The sequence below is a fragment of the Grampus griseus genome (assembly GCF_964374135.1).
Source record: "Grampus griseus genome assembly, contig: HAP1_SCAFFOLD_421, whole genome shotgun sequence".
Classification (NCBI taxonomy): domain Eukaryota; kingdom Metazoa; phylum Chordata; class Mammalia; order Artiodactyla; family Delphinidae; genus Grampus; species Grampus griseus.
In genome coordinates this window covers 128,890-143,950 of record NW_028133036.1, presented here as the reverse complement: position 1 = coordinate 143,950, position 15,061 = coordinate 128,890, and the positions used below count along the sequence as shown (strand labels likewise).

Below are 15,061 nucleotides of genomic sequence, written 5' to 3'. Positions count from 1 at the left end.
CATCAATTCATTCAACGTTAAATATGTGATTTTATTATTGTATGTCTGTTTTCCCAATGATGAAATTATTGTACCATCCCTACTTGAATCAATCCATCCATGCATCAATCCACTTAGCAGGCCACCCTGAAACCATCAATGATACCTCTATCCACTCATGCAATCAATCTATCTATATGCATTGATCCCTACATTCATCCATTATTCTAGCCAGACATTCTTGCATCTGACAATCTAAACACGCATATGATCCATGCATCTAACATTCCATTCTGGAATCCACTCAAATTCTGATGTCTAGGTATCTATCTACAGCTTCACTGAATATTGAGTCCGTCAATCCATATACACAACTGTTTGTTTCCAAAATATTAACTGATTCTTGCATCCAGCCATCCACTCATATATATTCTAGTTTCCATTTGGTCTTACATTCAGGCAATTTTGCATTCATTCATGCATTACTGTACCCTAAATTCCGTAAAGCATCCATCTCTCCCAGCCTTCTTTCTTTCCAAATATCCAACCTTGCATTATTTCACCCACTAATACTTAAATCCACATAAGCTTGATTATGTAGAAAATCTTATTTACATCCTTCCTTCAATCTATCCACTCCTACAACCAAGTTTTAAACCATCAATCCAACTCTCCATTCTATGCATTCATCCATCAATCCTTGAATTCTTGTCTGCATTTTATCCATCTATATTAGTCAAAGTCAAAGCAACTTCAAAGTCTCACTGGATTAACAAAACAATTACTTTTCATGCATGAAAAGACCTCTACTCCATGTTACTGCTTATTGTTCCAGGATATTCTCCTTTTGTGGCATATTCTCCTCTGCTTCAACACTTGATTCTATGATCAACACAGGTTAAGAGATGAAGCAGAATCATATAAACCTATTAAAGTCTTCTGCCCATGACACATTTCAGGCATGCTACATTTCTTTAAACAGTGAATTAGTTTTATTATGGTTGACTGGAAGAGATTCACAAGGCATTGTTGGGTGAGAAGAGCATGATGTAGCATGTGTGCAATATGAACTGATTCTTGTAACAAACAAGTATAGAAATGCTAGTACATATCCACAATTATAGTTGGAGACTTCCACAGCCCACTCTGAGCAATTGATAGGCTACTATCCTGAAAATCAGCAAGGATATACAAAGCTGAACAACATAATCAACCAACAAGATCTAGCAGACATCCATAGTGTGCTCCATGAAACCGTGGCAGATGTTCCCAAGGAACATCTACCAAGACAGACCACAGTTCAAGCCACAAAACAAGCAAATCTAACCAAATTTAAAGTAATTGAAATCAGAGTGTGTTCTCTGACAATGGATTCAAATGAGAAATCAAGGAAGACACAAGGAAAGTATCTAAACACTTGCAAAATAAACAACACTGGCATGTTACATTTTATTTATTTTTTTATGCTACATTTTAGAGTGAGTTATACTTTCTCTCTCGGAGTAGAGAAAGCTGTGCAGCAACCCTGGAGGGTACTTCTCACATTGCCGATCTTAGAAATAATTAAGCAGGATAACAGGAGTGGAACAATGTGTCAGAGGCCTAGATAGGGCCAGGAAGAACAAAGGACAAGTGAGTATCTCTCAAGACTTACTTAAATATTCTCCAACCCCAAGACCAAGGGTGCTCACAGTATCTTCCAAGTGCAATTTTTAAATTTCTAAGGAACAGTGATTACTATGTCTTACATTCAACACCTTACATTACGCAGTTTTTATTGCAGTTGCATTGTCCTTGCTCTGTAACTATACACTTGGAAGTGAGTTACTGATAACTTTTTTAAGTTCATGTATCTCTGGCACACATGGAGACCTCACATATCTGTCTATATACAGGATCAGTGCAAATCATCTCCTTATTCCCATGAACAGTAAGACAGAACATGTTACTGTCTTCAACCTTCAAGCGAAAAAATGTCAAAAATAACACATTCACAAATTCTTTGAAAGTTAAATATATATTTAAGACTATTTTAAAGTACATGAGCTAAATGAAGAAAAAACATTGTGCATCTTTCCAAAATGAGATAGTGAAAGTAAGTAAAGGTAACCAAATGGAAACATAACAAAACATTTTGTAGAGAAAGGAACACAAAAAGGTAAATAAAAAGCATTTAAAAGGTAAATAAAAACCAAGCATTATTTGCTATACATATATGAATAGAATAAAAATAAGTTTTATAAAGGCTGAGAAAAAATATCCTAACTACAAGCTGTACAAGTGAATTCCATAAATTGAATACGAATTTGAATAGTTAGAATTATCCTTTGTCTATATGTACACATGGGTTTCCTAACTGCCATACTAATATTATTATATTAGCAATACAACTGTTAAATACTCAAGTTTATGCAGTTCTGTCTTTAGACTATAGTACATGAATTTATATTAATCATCTTTGGAGACTGACAGGACATCAAATTCATTATCCTATAACTGATAATTAAATGGAAAGAATCAAGGATTCATCCTGTGTTTCCATTTGAATTAAGAATTTTAACAGTTGTAGAAAGTTCCTATTTAAATTAAGAAATTTCTTATCACTTATTTAGAGCAAATGTGTAACTATTAATGAAATAATGAATAAAGGCCATGATTTTTTAAGTGAAAAGCTGATGCCAAAATTAAATACTGAGTGATTCTTGACATCGTAGAAAGATATACAAACATTATGATGTGATAATGTCCTTATAATGAATTATGATGTGATGCATTTGGAAACAGTCCTAAAATAAATGATTAAAGAATGAATAAAACCAGTCTGATAAGGCATTTAAAATCTAAATACCATATAAAATTGAGGAAAATATCAAATACCATCATAGGTAGCATGCCATCTACCATGTCCAGAATATAGAAATGCAAGTTTTAAAAGGAAAATAGCCTGATTTCCTCCAAAGGAAAATGACATGAAAAAAATTAAAAACCAAGGGATGCTGCAGAACCATAGATTAACACAGCAAAGGAGACGGAATGTGTAATTCTTCAACTGCTGAGTTGAACACTACAACTATTTTAAAAACACATACAGAAGTTTAAATGAGAATTTTTATCAAGAAATATTTCATAGGTGGGACTAGGTATCCTGCTGTGATATACTATATGGAATGATTACATTTTATATTTTTCAAGAGGCAGCATGATGGTATGTCTTAAAAGGACTGGTGTCCCCAAATCTTGAGGTAACAAAATACATTCAGAAGAAATAAAAGAAAACTAGATCTCAGTTGTTATTTCTTGAATGAGAAGATGGGAAAATGGAAGATGCATTATCAGATTCTATTTGGGACATATTTTAAGACATTCCATGAGCTAAGAGCTCATGGAAGATTGAAAGCATGATCAAATATTCTACATGAAATGAAACAAAAAGAAAATTAAGGTCAGGAAATCAATAGCAAGTCAATTTAGTAAGACTAAAATGATCTCTAATAGAATGATAGAGATATAGAATAGAATGATAGAGACACAGATCTCTATCAAGTTTACAGTTAACCATGGTAACAATCACTTATAGAACTCTACACTGGAGAATATGCATCTTTCCTAGCACCCCTAACACAGCTACAAATATGGGCTGTACTTCTGTTATGATCTATATGTGTGTATATATATAATTTATAAAGGTATTTACATAGTCTATAAATATATACAAGTATATGTATGTGGGAAAGAGAATATATGAGATAGAGACAGAGAAAATCTCAAGGTAGAAATAACCTAAACCAATTAGCTCACCAAAATGCATTCAATACACTAAAATATAGTGTATATAAGAATATAACAAACATGAATATTAAATTCCTCCCAAATGAAATAAATTACAAAAGACCAAATCTTAAATGTTTTTAACACACACATAAAAAAGCAAGGGAAATGTCATATCAAAATAACGAGGTTGAATATTGATAATTAATAAATTTGACAAAACTAAGATAAAAATGGCCTAGATAAAAATGTATGGTCCCAGCTTGGATTCAGATTTCTTTCAACTATCATGGATATCTTTGGAACAACTAACAAATTTACATAAGGATTTATTTTAAAATATATTAAGGGGTTCTAGTTAATAAAACTAGGGATATAACATTGTAGTTATTTAAAAATGTGACCTGTACATATACAAATTCAGGACTGAAATATTACTGTATTTCTTAATTTTCAAAATATGGCAAAATATCTAGTTCCTACATACATGAAAGTTTACTATGCTCTCATTTGTCTTTGAAACTTTTCATAACAAAAACTAAGATAGTTCCTCAAAACGCTAAACATGGAATTACCATCACTCCTAGCAATTTTACTCCTAAGTATATACCCAAAGGATATGAAAATAGAGACTCAGACATTTGTACACCAATGTTCATAGTGTCCCTCTTCAATGTGGATAGCCACTAGCCATATTATTCAAAGTCAAAAACTGGAAACACCCAAGTGTTCATCAACATATAAAATGTGGTATATACATAGAATAGAATATTATTCAGCCATAAAACTGAACTTTTGATACATATCTTGCTTCCCAAATACTATTTCCCATAAGGAACCAGGGATCCTAGGAGAAATGGCTAGAACAAGATAAGAACAAAATGAACCTGGACACTGTTACATGGCCAGAAAGTAAGTGCTCGAGAAAGGATAGGGACATGTTAAAAAGACACAGAGGCCAAATGTGGTATAACTTAAAATTTTTTTTAAAAAACTGAGTAATGTAGTGGATATCCATCTTTATCCATAGGATAAAGAAAATATCCATGAGTCTACATTGAAATGAATAACTGAAAAACTGAATGAAGAAGAATGGACAGTTCCAAATAATTGGACCACTCCAATTAATAAAATGTAGGATTGACAGAATTTTTTTAAAATCATGATTTGACAGGAAACCTCAATAAATGCTAAAATTTAGCATATGCAAGTATGATAAGAAACAGTACTTGCGGTATCTTTCCCAAAAGATACTTATTAATTACAACACTAAGTAAGCAAAGTAACATTGCTAGTCATAAGGCACTATCAACATTATGTGATCCCTAGTGATGAACTGAGAACTACAACATTTCTGTAGTGTTCTTGCCAAAAGTATATAACCTCAAACTCAAAGAAAAAAATCAAACAAACCTATACTGAGAGACATTCATGGTTAAAATATTTGTAGATTCTTCAAGTGTCAAAATCATGAAAAGGAGACTTTGACAACTATATGTAATGTTGGATCTCACTTTGGATGTATAAAACAATCAGTTAATAGTAGTACATCAATAGAAGTCTCCTGTTTTAGATAATTGTATCCTGCACAGGTAATGTTAATATAAGAAGCTGGGAAATATTAAAAACCCAAATGAACAACAACAAAAGAAACCTATGTACTACTTTTGCTACATTTTTGTAGGTATAAGATTATATCAAAATAGAATTAAAAATGAAATACTACTAGTATTTAATTGTTTTCAGTCTACTTCATGAAAAAAATAGTCAAAACAGTTTTGATATAGCCAATAAACCAAATATAAAATTCCAACAAAAACAGAACAAAATAAAGCTCTTTTTTTAGGATTATCTTTTCAGAAAGTGCAATTAAAATTATAATGACTATAACAGGGGAGAATGTAACAGAAAAACAAAATTTAGTTCACATATTCACTTGATGAAAAATGTTCATTTTTAGAAAAATTCAATTTTTAGCCTAATCAATAATTATAATGGCAAATATATCAACTGTAAAACACGAGACATTTTATTAAACCTGTTACCAAATCTGGTGAAAAATCCTTAATTAAAGAGAGGAAAATTCCTGAAATGACCCATAAGTCCTTACAAATTGTGAAAAAAGAACATAATTTTGGAATTTCGATGAAACTGCATTTAAAAAGTATACAAATGGCTTTCCTATATCAATATGAAAATAAGCTAGGTGTACAACCCCCATCATTACATTAAGAAAACTATGAAATGTTTGGGAATGAACTTAAAAAAACTAAACTAGCAGTATCCCAACATAACAATTTGATAAAAAAATAGAAAGACATACCTTGCTGTTTGATAGGAAGACTCAATTTTAAAGAGATCTATTCTCTCCTAATTAATCTATTAAATTTGTTGCAAATGAAATAAAAACTGCATTATTTTTTCCAACTTGCAAAGTAATTTTAAGCGTCAATTGAGAGAAAAAAATGCAAGTACAGACAGGGAATATTCTGAAAGAGAAGAGAAATGAGATAGAACTCAATGGAATAGATAAGACTCAACAGTAATTTTAAAGTATCAATAGAAGGTAAGGCAAACCAATAAATAGAAATGCAGTCAATTACATGTCGGAATTTCTATATGATTATGGTAGAATTAAAAATAAGTGGTAACTACTTAGGTTAAGGTGAGTAATTTGAATATGTAATGCTTTAAAACTACAGTAATGATTAATGGAAAGAGAAATAACATGACAAAATATTTGATGCAAAAAAGAAAATACAGACCAAGAAATGATACTAATACAAACGTGTTTTTTTAAGAAAAACACAAAACTCAAAAGGCATAAAGTACATGATTATATTTTAATACACAACCAAAATACAAAACACCATAGTAAATTGATAGCAATAAAATATGGTACTTCATTTGCACTGCATGACAAATGGTTAACATCCTTAATAAAAAATGAGTTCTTAGAAACCAGTAACAAAGACATTGATATATCAATGGAATGGAAAAAAAAAAACAGAAGAAAATGAAATAACACAAATGACTAGTAAGGATTAAGCATATATGAAGATGACAGAGCTGAACAGTAACAGAAGAAAAGCAATTTCTTTGTAATACCATATTACCAAAGATTAAAAATGTAACATTTGTACAGTTTTAGGAAATATACCCACATAAACACTGGGGAACAAGATTGATGAGGTCCTGTCTGTATAGTAGGGAAAACTAGTTTGAACTCAAAACTATAAATTTTGGATACCCTTAGTCCTAGCAGTTCCAATTCACTGGAATTATTTCAACAAATTAGTTGGATAAATTTACAATTATATAGAAATCATGTTTACTGTGTAGAAAATCTGTAGCTAGTATACAGACCACCCAAAAAATAACTTGCATATTAATTTATCAATACACCCAAAAGGATGTGCACAAAATTTCATTAATAGTAGATAACACAGACAGAGGTGGCAGAATTAGAAGAGGAAAAAAGGCATTTAAGAAGTAAAATATTATACTTCACAAATTTCCATGTCCTTTGAAATCTTGAAAAAGATGACTTTTTATGAGTCAATTTTCAATTTCCCTGTGATAAATGAAAATTTTAAAAATGTGCACCTAATACTTATGGGAGCACTGTAATGAAGCCTTGAAATTATACCATCCTGAGCTTCTTTGTGTAATAAATAATGCCTCCATCATTCAAGCTCCTGAGATTTAGTCCAATGGCAACAATGAAAACAGTCAACATGCCTGGTTACAGTTCTCTCCAATATCACCCTTTAGGTCACTTTGAAACTTCAGCCTTCTCAGCCTGTTTTTGTGATCTACAGGGAGTGTCCATTGCAACGCATCAATGAGGAATCTCTATACATTATGAAGACTGTCTTTGGTTTTACTGAAGATGGTGGCAGAAGCAATGGCATCAGTTTTTCCTATTCAGTCATCACCTGAGAGGACACATTGGGGAAAAAAATGGGAACAGTTTAGTAGCATACTTCATGATGCAACAGCTATTCTATTATGAATAACAGGTGGATCAAAATTCATTTTGGAATTTTCTAACAATGAGAAAGCCGGATATTGGGAGTTCTTCTTACATCTTGCTAAATGGACTGATCCTTCAAACTTTCTCTTCATGTTGTCTGTATTTCTTTTTTACTATGTATGGTTTCTTCTATCTCCAGATCACTCATTCATGATATCATGCAATCTACATACATTTCTGTACAAGAAATATAACAATGCTTAAATACTGCAATGAAAATAACCAAGGAGCTTAGTCCATTTGACAAGAAAAACAGTAACTATATTAAAGATATAGAGACTAAAACGGAACTTAGGAAAAGATTTGGCTCCTGACCCATTCATTATTCCAGGGTCCATCAAAATTCCTGAGTAGGTACCTCCCAAAAAACCATTAATCTTCTATTTAGCTATGATTTATCCTGAGAAAAAAATAAACATTTTCTGATTAAAACTTCCACTTTCAAGGTTATCCCATGGACAAGAGGTAGGCAATGAGGGTCTCTGAGAAAGAATGTCTAAGGAATTTGTCAGCATTCACTCTTCACAGCACATCCCATGAATTATTAACCTTCCTGTGGGGTATAGTAAAAAATGAAGGGAAAAACTCCTGGTGTGTTAAGAGCACAGATTCAGTATGTGTTATAACGTTATTGATTTCATCAACAATTGTCCCCACTCATTCTTTTTTAACAGTTCCATAGCTTTTGTAGTTCTAAGATTGTACCTTTCGGTATCAACATATTGCACCTGGGCCTTTTCCCTTTTGCATTCCCCAAACTGACTTAATCCAAAAACCATGCACTTTTAACTTCTTATCTTTTGCCTAATTTACTCCCCAAATCACAAAACAATTCAGTAAGACTTTATTTTATGTCAGGCAATGAATAAGACGTTTGTTGCAAATTATCTGCAAGGGATTCTGAGTGAGAGAAGTGAAATTCTGAAAATCAAGGACCACCCCCCAAAAAGAAAACAAAAACTACTGAAGCACCACATTTGTAGCTCTTACCTACTGTGCCTTCTTTCATCTGGTTTTACAAGCTGTCTTGGTCTGCAGTCACCTTGGCACTATCCCACCATGCTATGGAACTTTGGTTGGCCATATGGCACCATTAGCCAACAGAATATGGCATAAAAGATGCTACATGACTTCTGAAACTAGTTCAGAAAGGCCACGCCACTTTCACAAGGCTCTCTTCTTACATTTATTTTTATGATTCATATGGGAACCTGGCTGTGCGAAGGTACTCTAGTTTAAAGCCTCAGCTAAGCCCAACCTTCCAAGTCATCTAAAACCAGTGCCAGACGTGAGTGAAGAAGTATTCAAAGACTCCAGTGGTCTGAATCACTCTCAATTATTCGATTGGGCCTTCCCAATTGATCCCACAGACATTCTAGCACTGTCAGAAATTTTCACTCACAGTATCCATGGAAATAACACAATAATGTATTATCCATAACTAAGTTTTAGGATAATTTGTTACTCATACGTTACCCTGAACAATATCCACTAGCTGTCACCAAAAATCCCATCAAGCTTAAGAAAAGCAGAATAATCAATTCCTGTCTAACCAAAGTGCCCCTCCCTGAATCAAATGAGCACTCAAAGTGTCCTTACACAATCATTATCGCCAAGGGGTTCTCCTAGGCCCAGGGATGGATGGGAGTGATGAACACTTGAAAAGAGGAATACTGCAACAGGTCTCATGGTACCAATTATTGAGATTAAAAACAAAGATGGCAAAAGTGTCTTTTCTTGGAACTATCATCTCCCTATAGGGAAAAACAAGAAACATTATAAGGTAAAATACATAGCATTCTGACCAAACACTGAAGTAGCAGGTAAATGGAGGCTCATGTTGAACTTTGTTACAATTTCAGTTAAGGCTCAGTAACAGTTCCTCATTAATCAATCCTATAGCTGATTCAACTCTCCAACTTCAACATGACTTTATTACTACTACTCTTCTATATTAGTATCTTTTTTAGGTTGCCATGAACTTCTCTTTTTCATACCACAAAACTACACATGCAAAAATAGTTGGTCTATTCTCTAATTTATAATTATTAAAATATTGATCATTTCCTTTATAATATTAGTTGCCATCTTTCGTTATAAGTAAATTAATTGAAGGAAGGCATAAGTACCTACATTATTCATGGATTCCATCTTTATAAAACTGTATTTTAAAATAACTGGTTTATTTATTCTCAGGAATGTTTGTAACTCAAAGGTACTCAAGAACAAAGTCTGCCCCCAGTGTTATTTTCTTGAACCTAGCCAAAATCTCATCCTAATACAGCATTTCTTGATCCAGAACCTTCTTACCTGTGGTTTACAGTTCAGATTTATAAATTAAGGAACTTCACAGGAATAATGTTCCTGATGATGTCAGACATCCTCAGGTTATCTGCATGTTATGTCTTTCTTTCATCATGTTCACCTGAGAAGCAAGTATACAATATTTGACTTTAGAACTGACAGGAATAGTGAATGGAAATAATTAAACTAGCAAATATGACTGCCCAAAGAGACTTTTTTTGTTTTTACTTTTTCACCTTTTCAGAGTACCTTTAGCACAAACATTGAGACTACTGAAACATTTTTCATGCCAATTCTGAATAATCTAAAAAGCCATAAAGACCTATTTGAAATCCTTCTGAGAGACTCAACTGCCGTAAAAGAAAACAATCCGTTCTCCAATTATGCCCATTACTAAGAGTAATTCGAGTTTATCCCAAGAGATTCCTCCCCCTTACAATATGCCACAAATATGGCACTGCCTTATACAATTACCCTTTGTGTTTGTCAACCCAAATATAATTGTTTTTGTTTTTTGCTGTACGCGGGCCTCTCACTGTTGTGGCCTCTCCCGTTGTGGAGCACAGGCTCCGGACGCACAGGCTCAGCGGCCATGGCTCACGGGCCTAGCCGCTCCGCGGCATGTGGGATCTTCCCGGACCGGGGCATGAACCCGTGTCCCCTGCATCGGCAGGCAGACTCTCAACCACTGCGCCACCAGGGAAGCCCCCAAATATAATTGTTTAGCACCTACCTCAAATGCCATCTTCTCCCTTCTTTCCGTGGATAGTCCAATACTCTGTTTCACTGTGTAAAACTCTTTGCCGCACTAGCACAAGTATCTAAGTCACACGGTCTTCACGATCACTCAAAAACTATTCATAACAGTCACTGGGAATACAAAGTTGGACACAACAGCCCAACACTCCCGAGATGTCAATAGGTAACGATGAAGACAGGCACAAATTGGTTGTATCTTTAAAATTTCCTCTGCTGTTTAAATGTTGCTTCTGAAATACCTTTAAAATTTTAAAGGCAGAAAGTGGCAGCAGTCCCTTCTTTTCTGATCTTTTTACACAGTAATGTTAAAATTTTGCCATGTTTTTCCAGACAATTTTCTATTCAATAATTCACATTTGCATTTTAGATTTTCAAGTAGGAATACACAAATATATAAACAATGTTTTAGTATTTAACTTACACATGTATAAAAATTTCAAAAAGAATGCTAAAATAATCACTATTGTAGTAACACTAATGAGTAAGCATTACTTAACTCCATTATCATGTCTGAATAATCCCATTCCCAAGGAACAGTAACCATTAATATTTCAAATAGAAAAACCGGAGGCATATGGACACACCTCAGAACACACACTTAGTTGATATTTGTACAAAAATGACAATTTAAAAAATCAACTTAAAACACCCTTCAATATCAGAATACTTTTACAGTGTTTGAATAATATCCATATGAATTAGCTATCATTAAAATCGTTATTTTAATGATGTGTATTTCATACATTCAAATTATTTGTTATACTTGATCTATAACATACTTTCTTCTTTATGGATTTGAGTAGGAATATATAAAATTCCGTCAACAGATTATATCATTTCAACAATTTTACACACTCAAATTTCGATTGTCATTGCCAAACTGTTGTTCAAAAAGGTGTACCGATTACACTTTGATAATAATGGATAGGATTCTAAGAAATTTCCATTATTTACATTATAGGCAACTGAGAATACTTTTGACATTGGTTACTGATTATAACATACAAATTAACTGCTCTCCAGAAAATTTTCAAAAGCTCAGAAAAATATTCATAATCATGGAAATTCTGTTCTCATACAGATGTATATATGTAAACATTAAAAAAAATATCCACAGTATTTTATATAAAATGCTTAAACATTTTTAAGCATTATATAAAATGCTTAAACATTTTATATAAAAATTAACATTCATTTAGATATAACATGAAGTGGGCTTCTACACGTTTAAGCTTACAATTGAAATACTATTTCCATTAAAAAAAAGTAAAGCAATAATCTAATAAATGAGAAAGAACACTATATCTATACCCCTAAAACTAATTTTACATGTATATACATTTATAATATGCATGCATATACATATATAAATTTGCAAACAGTAGGTTTACATAGCATAGCAAAATAACCATTACTTCAGCAATGTTATATAACTATGAATATACGTGCGGTTTAAAACGACAATTCCCTTCTCATGTCTTCCTTTTTCTTCCTAAAGATGAAAATAAATCCCATGGGCATTTTTCTTTGCTTGTTAAAAGTATACAATCTAATCTTTTCTTATAACATGAGAACCTAAAAATCTGAAGATATGGAGACAATCTGTGTACCCCTATCCCCCAAAACCCACTACATAAACACCAAAATGTTACAAAGCCCTAAAAGGCCAATTGCTAGTTACCTATTACACTGCTAAAACATTTATAGAAGCCACCTCATGATACTTTACAATGAGATATTTACAAATTTGTACTTTGTGAAATTCCATGCATCTAGAAAAACTAATTTTTAAATGATAAATTTACTGTTATTTACAAGGTTGTCTTGAATGTTGTCATGCAGTCCAATTAAACACAAAACTGTATAATTCAAAGAGAATAAAATCTCCTGATTAAAATATGTAATGCTCTATCAGCAACACAACTACAAATAATGACTTGGCTTTTTTAATGTATAAAAATCCAAGCACTAAACAATAATTAAAATGTAAAATTTTCTTTTAGATGAGAATGCAAAAGTTAAAAAATACCCTTTTAACTTTTGCTTTCCCATAACTCAACAGATCCCGAAATATGTATATAGCTCAAGAAATCCACAGTTCCATCAATTTCACTGCTGAGACATAAGAAAACAATGAAACTTTACAGTGAATTATTTACAAAATTATACTTTGTGAGACTCTATACATCTAGAAATTCTAGATGATAAAAATTAAAAACCGGTATCTGCCTATTTACAAAGTTGTCTTGAATATTGTCATGCAACCAAAGGAACACATACAGAACTGTGTATAGTTCCAGGAGGTAGTATAAAATCTGACCAAGTCATTTATTAATTTGAATATTAAGGGGGAAAAAAAGAAAACAAAGTAAAAAACAGAAATACAAGGGAAGGGATGAGTAGTTGGAGCAAAGAGGATTTCTAGGCCATTAAAATATGATGACAATGAATACATGTCATTATATGCTTGCCTAAACCCACAGAATGTACAACACCACGAGTTAACCATAATATAAACTACTGACATTGGGTGACTTATGATGTGTCAATATGGGCTCATGAATTATAACAAATGTACCACTCTGATGGAGGAATGTGATAATAGGGGTGGATTATACACATGCTGGGTTGATAATGGGGGAGGGATTATGCACATGTCGGGGCAGGGGACATATGGGAAATCTTTGTGCCTTCCCCTCAATTTTTCTGTGACCTTAAAACTGCCCTTAATAAAAAGTCTTAATAAAAGATAATAATATAAATGAACTATATCAGGAATCTCGGTACATCCAGAAATATCAAGTGAATTTACATGGTATAAGTTTTAAATATACATACTTGATACAATGGCAAATTCTTCTTCTATATGAGAACAGGGTAAATGCATAATCTTGTCAACATTTCCTCTTAACCACCGAACTGATATGATAAATTTTGCATAGCTCCAAGAGCCTGTTTGTCAACTTCATTGCCATGTTGATTTTAAAAGACAACAGTATCAATACTAACACATTTACAATGAAAGTTTTTACAAAATTATACTTTTTGAGACTCTCAGTACATCTAGAAATACCAGATGTTTAAAACTAAATTATTTCTCTTGTCCCTTATTTACAAAATTGTCTTGGTTACTGCCATGTAACAAATGAACACAGAAACATTTCTATAAAATGTTCTTTAGAAAAGTGAATTTCATCATGAATCTCAGCACATCTGGGAAAATAAGTTATACCTACATGTCCCACAGAGGTAAAATTATATGTATATCAGAAATGTCTATATCTAGAAAGAACATGTGTTTGTAATGTAATTACATACACAGAAGTCTAAATGTCACTCAGCTAAATACCATTTCATTCTACAAGAATAAAAAAGCTTATGTGCTATTAATTTTAGGTAAATATATGTTCAAAACTATGACAGAAATTTCTGCACATCTATTGAATTATACGGTATAAAAAACAAACATCTGATCACATGCACACGATTACCTAATAATTCCCCCCCTCCCATACAGACCAAGTATAAACACATAGGGGTCATGTAACACTTCTATTGGTAATAGATATTTTTCAGCATTAGTTCAACATTAATATATTAATTGTGTGTATGTGTGTGTATGGAGAGGGAGTTCTAAATACCTAGGAAGTTGTTATAGAAGAGCTTGTCTGTTCAACACACAGCAGTCAAATGCTTCCCTGCTCTGTCCCAACATTTAAAACTCAAAAATTTGATTGGAGTATAAGAAAAACTGTACAAGTTTACGTATTTAAAAATATGAATGACAATGATTTCTACACTTTAAACAAAGAATGTCTAATTACAAAACCTCAAGAACATAAAAACAACCTTCAAAAGTCAAGCCTAATTCATGAAGATGCTCACTCTATCTATGATCAATGATTACAACTTTAACATTTAAGTGAAAAGGTATTTCCAAAATTGACAGAAATTATATATCCAAAATTATTTCATGAAATAACACGTATCTTCAATACAGAAAAGAAAGTAATAATACAATCCGGAGCAACCAAATATATCCCAAATAGACATGGTTTAGCAATTCAATTTACCAAAACAGTGTTTTCACCTTTGTCTATCAGTTTGGTACTCACAAAATATATGCCTACTCAGTAAATCCTAGGCAGATGCTATTTAAAAAAAAAACAACCAACATTTGTTTACCACATATCTAGCAGCCTCACAATATCCTCC

The 15,061-nt window shown here is 32.5% G+C and overlaps 1 long non-coding RNA gene across 1 annotated transcript; it reads right to left on the bottom strand.

Annotated features, from left to right (window-relative positions):
• Window positions 1-6,685: 6,685 nt before the first annotated feature.
• On the bottom strand, window positions 6,686-11,337 carry LOC309817816. Its single transcript, XR_014296262.1, has 4 exons — window positions 10,821-11,337; window positions 10,094-10,208; window positions 9,383-9,537; window positions 6,686-7,685 (listed from the first exon to the last, which is right to left on the bottom strand). It is a non-coding gene; the product is annotated as an uncharacterized lncRNA (long non-coding RNA).
• Between the last annotated feature and the right edge of the window lie 3,724 nt (window positions 11,338-15,061).